We start from the raw sequence: 12,406 nt of genomic DNA on the forward strand, positions 1-12,406 counted from the left end.
ACACCCCACCCACTCCCCCCCACCCCCTTTAACATCCTCTTAGCAGAAACACATTTCTCATTCACAGAACTTATTCATTCCACTTCTTAACAAACAGTCTAGAAAGGGGATCTTACCAGACTAGGACAAAAGTACAAATCTTTCACAGAAAGCATAACAGCTTCCAAATAGAATAACAACGTCCCCAGAATGCACGCAATTTGATGATTTCATCCTGGTGTCCTGAAAATTTTCAGCGTCCAATAAAAACAGTAAATACAGTTGCATATGAGATGCTATGAAGTTGTTAGCTCTCCAATACAAAGTGAAAATGCTGCCGAAATATCATATGCTGCTAAAATAAATATTAGACAGCATAACCTCAAACATTCTTGTAACTATTTTGTTCCAACTGTTCTTATATGAACCCATAAGTTACTGCAAAAAGGTTTAAAACGGTATGCGTAAGCTTTGAAAGGATACTGTCAACTAATTTAGATTTCACATTAGTCAATTCTATTTTTACCTAGGACTGACTCAATTATATGCAAGAACACACAAAAAAATATTCCATAAACCTGACATCACTTTATATGTTGTCTACAGTTTTCCTAGTTACAGTCTACCATTTTCTCAATGGGACAAAAATAAAGACCTTTTAAAAGTCAAAGGGAAAAGAAACAAGTACAGTAATGAAAATAGCTTTCAATCACTGCATCAATTTGACTACACTTCTTAAAAAAGTGGGTTTTTTAGATAAGTTAAGGCCTCGCTGGTTTCTTGGTGCAGGGTGGGTGAAGAAACGGACAGCAGGGCTTGCATTTAAAAAGAATGTTAAGTTTATCTTCACATTTGATTTGTTTGGCTTTAAATTACAACAAAGAAAACATTAAACCCCACAAAAGCAGAGCTGGCTATTACTAGAATAATCAACTATTTCATACAGTAAATAAAGCTTCAAAACAAAAAAGAAAACACATTTAGGGACACATAATGAGAAAACACTCACACACAATTTGTTAGTGAATGCAGTTCTGTAACGAAAACACATCTGGAGATGAACTTTCAGTAAAGACTGGATTTTCAGCCACTGGTTTTTGGGTTGTTGGTTTTTGGTTTTTTGGGTTGGGGTTTTTTTTTTGGCTTTTTTAAGAATTTAGCTTCAGTTCAAAACTCTTTCCTTCCTTTAACCAAAAGAGTATTTTCTCCATGCAAAGTTTGGTTAAGTTCAATTTAACCAAATGTACGTTCTTCTTTTATATTGCCTTATATTGCCCCTAGATGCACTATACAGCACTACAGACAAGTGGATCTCTTCCCACAAGAGATTCCAGTTAAATAGCAATTCTAGACAGAAAAAGCTAGCATTACTGGATATCATAATACACACCAGAGAGAGGAAAGGGAGAGCTCAATTACAAACACACGGGTAAACATCACCAGCCACCACAACTTCATCACAGCACTTGAAATAATGAGAGGATCTCAGTTGTTAGTCAGGTGAAAAAGTCTACTCAGGGAAAGAAATACACGTTGGTCCCTACCACAGCGTGAAAACCTATCACACAGCAAGCAAACTGAAAGAACAAAACTATTTCCTTAAACAACTTTCTTAGGGATGCCTGACTTGTGACTTTTGAATGTTTAGCAATACTGTTATTATGCCATACACAAGGATAAATATTATCAACCATTATTTCAAGGTTTATTTTATTATGGATTTTATTTATATGTATATAAACACATGCATATAATTTTTGGTATAAAGACTTGCTTTTTCAGGCTTTAAGGAATTTTTAAAATGAGGCCTATTATCATATTATTTGAAGCTATAATATTGCCAGACAGCAGGCAAAGTTTCAGTGTTACATGCCCAAAGCTGGTCCCTTAGGTGAACAGTACTGTTGACACTTAAGGTTTTTTTTTGTTGTTGTACTTTTCAATACTCTCAACTGAATGCTCATCATCTCACTGAGATCAGGGAAAGATACTGATGCCGAGTGCTTTTAAGAATGACAGTCATTTGGGGTTTCTTTAGTTTCTAAATGCAGCCTAGACACTTAATTTTAAGTACTATTTGAACCATTTTCCTTATTCTCTGATGAAAGGCCTCTTGGTCAGTTCTCCTGATGCCTTTAAAGGATACTTCATAAATTAGAGTATAAACTCCAAAAATTTTGTACTTAACACACAGTACATAATTTTTTCATAAATCTTCAAAGTAGTTAGGGGAGAGTATGGTTCCAAAGTTGCATACATGTAGAACTGCGCAATGAAGTCAAATAACACAAAATACTTATCTGAATTTTTCCATCACACATCAACACTGATGCACATGTATATTCTAATTTTGCAGGATCAGGCAAGCTACCTCTATAAAATTGTGTGTAATTTTTTTCATATCCACACTCACAGACACTTAATGTTCAGTTCCTCCACAATCAGCACTACCGTACTGGTGCAGCCCTTCAAGATGCTGAACACCTTCAATAAACACTGAAGTGTGAGGGTTAACAGTAACACTCGCTAATAGATCCTAAGCCCTTTGCAATTTGGGGGAGACAAGTCCAGCACTATTTCATGGCTGCACTAGGTTAGGAGCTTACCCTTGAAACAGATCATTCACAGAAACCTACCTCGACCCACATTTACTACTTTTCCTTCTCTCCTCTTCCAACAGATGACCGAAACACAAGAGCTGCTACCACTCCCCTGATTGAGTGGTAGCAATCATCCAACAGTGGGTGACACCCCAACATGAGCAGCACAAACCCCAGAGAAGACTGAGGCATGCCACTATTACTTTACATATATACTCTAAGCCACATTTTAAATCATTTCACATACTAGAATGTCAGCGTGGATAACCACTGCCAGAACACAACACAGAATCCCCCAAAGTCAACCACAGGTTCAGGTAATCATGACCTCCCTTTTTACAACATAAATGCATAATTTCCGCACCACTCTTTGATGAAGGGACCACAGACTTAAAAAGAGGAAACAATTACAGTCATTAGAATTTCACCCAAGCATGAGATTTAATCTCAGGCCACAGTCTTGCCAATGGCTGTGGGGGTCTCAATGGAGACAAAATTGCTCTGTGGGAGAAAAAAAATGCCTCGATGATGACATTAGTCAGCAAGAGAGACTGAGCTTTGTCTTCCATCCAACAGCACAGTCAAATACAAGGAAACCATTTTCCCTCCCCCTCTTCTTGATCCTAAAAAAGAAAACTACAATAATTTTGTTTCCTTCTCTGAAATGCAGTTTTTGCATGCTTTGGAAACTTTCTTCTCCAAAGCAATACCGCTGGAAGGGAAGTCTTTAATAAAAGAAAAGTAGATTTAAGCATGAATAAACATCTATGACAAAAGACATTTCCCCTTGCCTATCCTGGTTTATATAACTGAATAGTTCTATCAACAATTCTCAAACACTTCTATAGCTTTTCCTTACTCAAAAGGTTCTCACAAAAACCACTTCAAATCTTATATATACAGGAATCATCTCTAAAATATGCTCACCTGCTCTACAATACATTTAATGGAAATAAAAGACAGGTGAAACTTTGCTGAACAAATCGAGGCAAAGTTCCACAGTTAAAACGATCGCCCAAGATCCAAGAGTACCAGCTACTCTTGTATGCCAACCGTTTGTCGCATCCCAAATAAGACACAAAACAAAGGAAAATTTTGGCACAGAAGACAAAAAAAGTGCTACAGGGGATTGGATTAAATTCACTTTTCTGGCACTGCAGAAAAAGCAGATCTGCAGTGGACAAAACAACCTTCATGATCCCGCTCTGGCATGAAGTAAAAGAAAATTAGAAGTTTTTAAACAGAACCGTAAGCTCAAATGAATCATCTCTTCTCTGGAACTTGGGGTGAGGGGCCTGGATTCTTACCCAGGTCAACTTCTCCTATAAGTCTCAAAATTCAAACTTTGATTTTTACTCCCCCTTATCATCCTTTACCCCCATGATGCTCCTGAATACAATTCATTCATTTTCATTTGGGTTACCCTGCTCAATTTCCTTTTCTTCCACTATTTACCAACTCATTCTGCTGTTACATTCAACATACATATATATATATACTTGTTTGTCTGGTCGCAACCACCCCTAGTGCTGGTAATGCTGATAATTACAATCTGATGTAGAATTAATCAGCTTAAGTTTGAAACAGAGATCATAATTCAAATTGGAAGCCAACACTAACCATTTCATGTTCACTTGAAGAGATTAGATAGGCTGTGCAAGAACATTTTGGTAAAATAACTGATAAGGAGATAGGAAATAAGAATTATTGGTATTTACTTAGCCTGCAACGCTTTTTGGAAGCAAACAGTTTAAAGGAAGCACTTCAGAATGGCTATTTAATCTGAATTTTACAGATAGCACAGAGAATATTTTCTCACAGAATGCACGGTATCTTTGCAATCATAGCTATCGTACGAGTTGTTCAAGTCTTTCTTTGCTGGAGCTCTCGCTCAATTTTGCTCCGTTATGAGCTGTGACCCACAGAACACAATGCATTCAAGAATCCAGCTGGAAATTACTACCACAGAGCATCTGTCCTTGCTCTTCAGCTTGCCAGGCCAACCTTAGGGTTCCTAAACAGAAAACAACTAGCTGCCACACAGAGAAATAACTTTTTATTCCACTTAACGGACTCGAACAATGACAACATGAAGGTTTGGTTTGCTCGCTTAGCTAGAAGATCTGTCGTATGTCTGCTTTACAATTATAACCTAGTTTCTTCCCCATCTGCATTTTGGTTTTCTAGGGGGTTTTGATAAACAGTACTTTACAACAGTCATCCAAGAATATATGTTATTGTTTCTCATACAAACAAAAAAACCCAGAGAAACACATTAAGGAAGCTAAGTTCACAGCTCCATCAAGATGAACTAGCTTTTAAAAGTGGGTTCTATACATAAGCAACATATCGTTCAACTTATATCTAGCATCAACTAATTGAAGACAATTTCTAAATCAAGCTGTAGAACAAATACAGTAGAACCTTAAGACAGTTTGTTGATTAGCAGACCACTGAATTGCTAAATTGGACTATTTAGCAAGCAAACATATCCATCATCAGTAAAAATACTGCTTTGAAAAATGTGTTTTAATTTATTTTGACAAAGGTAATTTTAGCTGTAAACATGCTTCATATTTTACAGTAAGTTGTTCTAGATTTTTATGAAGGTATTTAGAAGACTTCACTACATTAGCTGATATTTAAAAACATCTAAAAAAAGGATTAATAAAGCTTGACCACTCTTCCAAACAGCTCACGAAATAATTTCAAGCAAGGAGAAACATGAAGCAAAAGTGAAATGAAAGGGCATGTGGTTATTTGATGAATGCTTGCACACACTATGATAGAACAAAGAAATTCTGTTTTTAAATCAATAGGAAGAATGATCAAACAGACTTAGTCAGCACCGTTACAGTGCTTGGTTATTATGTTTTCCTGAAAAGCTGTCAAGTTTGTGTCAAATAATGAAGTGTGAATTAGCACAATTTTGTTGTATACAAGCAAGTATGCACGCAACCACTCAAAAGCTGTGTAGAAAAATTGTCCGATATTAGCAAGAGACAATTTAACATTCAAACAAGGTTCAATAAAGCCACTCCTGTCTACAATCTACATTTAAGATTGAGAATTCAATTATAAATCACATTCAGAACAAGATATGCACAATTAATTTTTTTTTTTTAACCGAACACAGAAAACAGTGCATTTCTGACAGGATTCTAACAAGAAGAGAATGTGATTATTCACTGTAACTTTTGAGATCAGAAAGCGATGGCTCTCTTGCTTCTTTTAAACTTTTCAACCCATAAAAGGAAAGGAAGACTCTTCCTGCTTTGCTCTCTTCTATTACTTAAGAGTTGATGTACAGTTTAGGAGCTTGTTGAACCTGTGTAACTTTAATAGGGAAATCAGCTTCAAGTCAAAAAAGCAGAAGAGGGCATAGAATAGAAGTCGTAGCAGTCAAGTAGACTAGTCTCGCTGTCACATCACTCAAAAAACATTAATACACACAGAAAGGAGAAGCAATGCATAATAAATGGAAAGTTAGAACCATTAAAGTTATGATACAGATAGATAAAAATTCCACATGAAGACCACTATTTTAAAGTGGTCCTGGTACACACAACCAAGTTTCATTCTACTCCTAATCTCTCACAACAAACCCTACATAGAACAGAAGTGGTTCAAAACAGATTTAGTACAACTACCTTGCTTTTGCTCAGTTATTAAATGACATGGGGAAATGGGGAAAGAAATAAAATAATTGTGTACATTAAGTTCCATGGTTCCCATATTGCCAATTGCTTTACAGGTTAAACTAGATAAACTTTCCATAAATGTAAAAGAAAAAAACCAGCCCTTGCTACGTGGGTGAAGAGTCATACCGCTCACATGCAACTTCAGTTAAAACCAATTGTTTCATCTCACCTGTGTTACTTGTGTCTCATGTAACATGTAAGACAACATCCTATACGTTTTTACTGCTTAAGATATAAAAAGCACTATCCAAATTGTAGATTAAATAAGACTAACCTTCCTCAAAACACAAAGGATATTTTCTTTAGGAATGGGAAAATTAAGCCACAGTTGCGTTCCAAATCTTCTACTTAATTCTGTTTCGATTCAAAGTAAGGTCACTCCATCTACGCTGACCTGTTACCCTATGTACTTATCATTAAGATCCTACATTGTAAGCAAATACTGCCCTCTTGTGCACTGTAACATCCAGTAGACAAAATTGCACTTTGGGGGTTGGGGAGAGGGGGGATTTTAGAGCAGCAATATTTTTATACCAGCTACCTTTTCTTTATGCATAGCTCCTTAACTTAAAAAGTGGCTTTCATTTTAAAATGTCAATAAAAATACTCCTTTAATTTGTCAGACAAGTATCAGGCACTAGCCAAATTACTTAAAGTTAATTAAAAAAGACATTTCCAATTTCAAGAGAAAAGTGTTTTCATTTACAGAAATAAAGTTTATTTATTTGCATTTTTGATACAAAGCAATGTCAGCGATTTACAAGCACCATGAACCCAACAAGTTTAATAGTATTCAGAAAACATTCACATTAGTGCTAGTTGAACCCTCTTGGCCCATGAGTACTTCCATAACAACCACTGTGTAAAAGCTTGTGAATATGAATTACATGGGAGTTGTATTTTCAACGGAAGAAGGTTCATTATTATGTTATTCTCACTTCAAGCTGGCAGCTAGAGTCCTCAAGACCCTCCAGTGACTTCTCTCTGACCAGAATGGTATCCCCTGAACAACACAAGGCACTCTCTCCTCCAGGGAAGAGCAGGTTTCCCTTCAACACGTGCACTCAACAGCAAGAGGCCTCCACATAAATTTAAGTCATCCACACATACATTCTACAACTACAAAACTCTACTTGTTCACTCACCCGGAATGGAAAAAACCAAGAACTATCATATCTTCACAAAGGCATCAACAAGCAGAAGTTGACACTGACAGAAGTGTCTTTTCATGACAGTAATGCAAAGGTAACTCTGAGTTTACAAATCCTCTTAAAAGCTCACAACAAACTCAGCAAAACTACTCTGTCATAAAAACACTTTTTTTTGTGCTATATTAATCTTGCAAATAATCTGCATCTGATCGAATTTGAATGCTGGTAGCAAGGCCACGTTTCCCTTGATCTCCCAAGACTGTTTTCATTGTACTCATTTGCATCAGCAAGACATGCTTTTGCTACGCTCATTTCCCCCTCCCCAAGCTCTTGTGCAAGTTCAAAAGTCTTGGCCCCTCCAATGTATCAGGTATGAATTAATACCCTTCCTTAACAGAACACAGCAGCAAAGTGGAAACAGACACTTGCAAGGCAGTTTTCTTTGAAAGGAACTGCAGGGACAAATGGCGACAATGAAGCTCTAGTTATAAAGTAAAAAGGTCGAAGGTTCAGACAGGCATAAGGATTACAAAACTACAAGTTTGTCAGAATTCCCTCCCCCAGGTTTAGACAACCAGGGTCAAGCAGTAGCTTTCCAATTAAAACCCTATAAGGCTGCTCTGTCCTTTGAACTTCATAGGGGGGGGGGAAAGACAACTTTCTTTTTTAGAAGTTCTTTTGAGGACCCATCTCAAAACCAAACAGATAAAGGGCATCTGACAACAGCTCACCTAAAACAAACACCGTGGTATCCCTTCACTGCATGTGTGTGGGGGAAGCTAGGATGAGGTAATCATGTTCTTCTGTATTAGTGTGCTGACCCTTTGTAGGGCATGAAATTAACCATCAGCAAGTAAAAAATCTGCTACTGGTTAAACTACTTTGCTACGCAAAGTGGTCTTAAAATGAAATATGGGGATTGAATTTCTTCTGGCAGATTAACTCATATAACCTCTCTGCAGGCATCCCTTACTGCTGAACTCATTTGAGAAACCATTCCAGACCCTACTGGATGCATAGGTCTGCAACAAACGAATGTAAAAGCAACTCTTATTTTACTTTGATGACATTAACATCAGCTTTGTGGAAGATCAGAGAGCTGAAATTTAACAAAAAAACAGAAGCTTGAAGAGAACCATAGGACTGTGACAGAAACTACCCCATCTCTGTGTGAAATTTTAACAAAATACCACTCTAAATCTCTATAGCAATAGAAGAAAGCAGTAACAATAAAAATAGCAGTATTGCATTTTGCAGTCATTCCTCCAGTGCAGAAAGCAAGCATAATGCTGATGTGGGTGCTTCTTTACTGCTTGTGACAAGCTAAAGAATTGACCCTTAAAATTCAGTTATTCAGGTTTGTTTTCTCCGTTTAGCAAGTGAACTACAAATGGCTATAAATACAGTATTTGTTGCATTGCTTGATACATGATAGATAGACAAGATCCTGCTAGAGCACAGGAGAAGTCTTGAAATTATTGTAAAAGAAAGAGTTCTGTTCTTGCTGTTCAAAAGAATAAGACAAAAAGAAAGACATGACACAGTCCAAGCCACACAGCTATCCACAATAACTTAATACCCTCCTGCCACATCAGACACACAAGAGTCTGCAGTTGAAGAATAAACCAGTATGATTTAAATACAAGTGAAAGCCATGATGTAGTAAGTCAAGCGCCTATCATTTATTCCATTCCAACCTTGACTATCACCTTCCGGCTAAAACTTTAAGCAAGCATCTTCGGTGGAACTGCCTGCAACATTTCCAATTCCCAGCATGCAGGTAAAAAAAAAAAAACAACTTTTGATTTAACATTTGATATGTTTTGTTTTCAAGGACAAGCTTTGTAAGAAAAATGTAGCTACACAGAATGAAATACGACTTCCATTTTCCATTCCATTTGGTTACTGCTCAAATATTCTGCATTCATTTAATCCTGAGGTATTGTCTCTAAATAAGCATCTTGTGAGCGACTGGGAGAAGTATTTGCAAGGTCAAGCGCTACCTGGCATAGCATGACAAAAATGGAATGCTAGATTCAGCCATGAAAAAATCCACTTCAAAAATTAGCTAGATACAGAAATATGTCAAAGAACGGTAAATAGTATCATTTCATCTGTAAGCAGATTTATCAGCTTTGTACAGCAAAGGAATTAACCCTTAGAGCACTCTGGGAGCACAAAAAAGATGACAGAGAGGATAGAATTGGACTAGAAGATAGCCTGGGACACCACTGATGAAAACGGCACCCTGGAAGAGAAGAGCTGAGATTAAAAAGAAAAAAAAAAAAAAAAAGAGACTACTGGCTTCCCTGAAGCCAGTAAGGAGCTCCTCAGAAGGAACCCCTTGAGCTAGTCACCTCGTGGGAGACCTCACTGAATAATGCTGGTGCTACCCAGCCACAGCAGACAGCGTTTCCATAAGATGGGGGTCACTCAAGGAGGAGCCAATAGTTTACACCACCTTCAAACAATAAGAGCATGCAATAACGTATTTTCACACCTGTAGCTTCTACTGCAAAAGCTGCATCCACATGACTAACATAAATGAGAAGGCACCTTCAGAGCCACCTTCATTCCACCCTCTGATTCCTCACATCCAGCTCCCTTTCCCACAGCCCTCCTGTCTCTAGTTTTTCTGTAGGTTAACTCACATCTACAGCTATTTGCTGGACTTAATTTCAGAAGAGCAGTATTTTAAAGAGGTGTGAGAAATCTGAAATGCAGAATAAACACAGGAAGATAAAGTACTTTGCACTCATGTTTTATTTTAAAACCTTATACATAGAAAATCTGTAGTAACAGAGAAATCACAGATTCCATCAAAAAGAAAAAAAGTAGTAGCATTCCTGGTTGCAAAGAAAATGCTTGGAATGGTGAACCCTGAACATTCACAATTAGGAAGCAGATGAAAACAATCTAAATTTTTAAAGTATCATTATCTGGAAGGCCTGGCTTTCAATTTCTGAAGAGCTGGAAAAGTTGGCAATATTGAAATACTGACACCTAAACACCAAAGGATGTATCCTGCTACACAAGATATGCTATACTTCAGTTTGAGTTTCACCAAACCATACTAAAACTATAAGCACCTAAAAATAGTCCCACAGGCATAGATCACATTTTATCATCAAGGTTTCACCTTTTAAACCTGGTAGTAAAAAAAAAAAGCATCCACTCTCAAGATACACATATGCTACCAAGCATAAAACTGAAATTTTTACCTCTTTAAGTATTAACACAATACTGCATTTTCTCTATGACTCTTTCTTAATACATAGAATTGCAGTAAGTCACACTAAGCAAATGTTTTCACTAAGATACATAATCTGGTATAAGTGAAACTAAGCAACCTTGACATGTTTATGTGTCTGAATTGCTACCTGTAGAGAATCTTTTTTTTTCTGGGAAGAAAACTCTATCAATACCATCTAGTCTAGCCCACTGTCCACATCTTTTCTTCTCCCAGCATGGCCTATCAATAAGGAAATCTGAATGACTTATTCAACCCGTATGGGCAGCTGTGACTAAACACTTTGAAGTTCTTCATAAAAACGACAGGAAACAACAAGAAGTCTATGTATTAAACAATCATTCCAGATAAGTGTTAAAGTGATTAAAAAAGCTGTTTTTCCAAGTTCTCCTAGGTCCTCTTCGTGAGAAAGTTTACCCCACTCAGATTAGTTGTTTCTGACAGAAAGGAATGTCTAACTACAAGCCACTCTTCAGTACATCCAAGAAAAGTTACCGTTTGTCAAAGTAAACTTTGGTTTTTAGAAGATAATCAGATGTTTACAATTACTTAAGAATTATAGCTGATTACAAAGTACAAAAGACGACTAAAAGACCATGGGTTTCTGGAATGCAGCACACAGCCACTCCTCTCTTGCAGCTCTAGAGCACACATTAACAGTACAGAGCACTTTACAGCTGGTGAAATTGAGAAATAAGTAAATGTTTATTATCCTATCCAAAAGAAATGCAAACAATACAATGCAGTTACTGCTAACGCCATTTACAAGTAATACATCTGTTCAAAAGGGGGTTAATTCATACATCATGAAAAGTAACTTGGTTTGAACCTCAGTCTAGCTGAGAAGAAACATATACTGCGTTACAAAACTACCGCCTAGTTGACACTAAAGAGGCACTAGCAGAGGAAATGCAGAGGAACCGAACTTTCAGAGGTCCCTGTAGTTGCAGTTTATCAACCTGTGACTACTTTAAACAGCCTGCAGCTGCAACTCCATTATATCCTTAGTCAAGCACCAACCACCTCTTAACTCTTTTTACAACAGATGGAAGGGGGAGGTGTTATTTCTCACAGAACAAGGCGAACTAATTCAAAATGAGCTCTAATGCAAGCCAGATTAATCTTCCAGTATCACCTACAAAGACTAAAATGGAAAGTTACTAAAATCCACAAAACTATTTCTAAACATAAGATTATCATGTTAGAACTCCCCAGTCTCTCCAAGACAGATGTTCGGCACGAGCACGTCCAGAAAGTACACCACAGCTCTCAACCACAGGGAATATCAAACTCTGACAGCTTTAACAAGTGAGAAAATAGAAATTAATATGGCCCTTAAATAACACAAACAAGGTCTCCGTACACAATAAAGAAAACTTTTTTTTCAAGCAAGTGTAAGAAAACTGAGCAGGCCTGACTGTCCAAAGAGCACCCGAAGAATTCACATTTACAAACTGCTTTTCTATGAGTACTGGTATTTTATTTGAGGGGCAATTACGAAGAAGTGCAACAAAGTCACGAGGCCCGTGAAAAACCTGACACCCCACACACACACCCCCCCCGCCTTCCACTCGGTGGGCACGGCCAGGCAGCCAGAGACCCCGGGGCCCTGACTAACACAAGCGAAGCTCCCAGCACAGGCAGGCTCAGGCGGGCAGGCACAGCCCTGCTCGCCTTACCGCGGGAAGCCGGGACCTCGCCGAGGGCTGGGGCGCTCCGAGGCAC

General features: G+C 37.7%; 1 protein-coding gene across 1 annotated transcript in view; it reads left to right on the forward strand.

Annotated features, from left to right (window-relative positions):
* RUVBL1 (RuvB-like AAA ATPase 1) overlaps nucleotides 1–12,406 on the forward strand; it is a 43,359-nt gene that overhangs the window by 6,047 nt on the left and 24,906 nt on the right. The window lies entirely within an intron of this gene.

The sequence above is a fragment of the Pygoscelis adeliae genome, unplaced genomic scaffold (genome assembly GCF_000699105.1).
Source record: "Pygoscelis adeliae isolate BGI_AS28 unplaced genomic scaffold, ASM69910v1 Scaffold453, whole genome shotgun sequence".
Taxonomy (NCBI): domain Eukaryota; kingdom Metazoa; phylum Chordata; class Aves; order Sphenisciformes; family Spheniscidae; genus Pygoscelis; species Pygoscelis adeliae.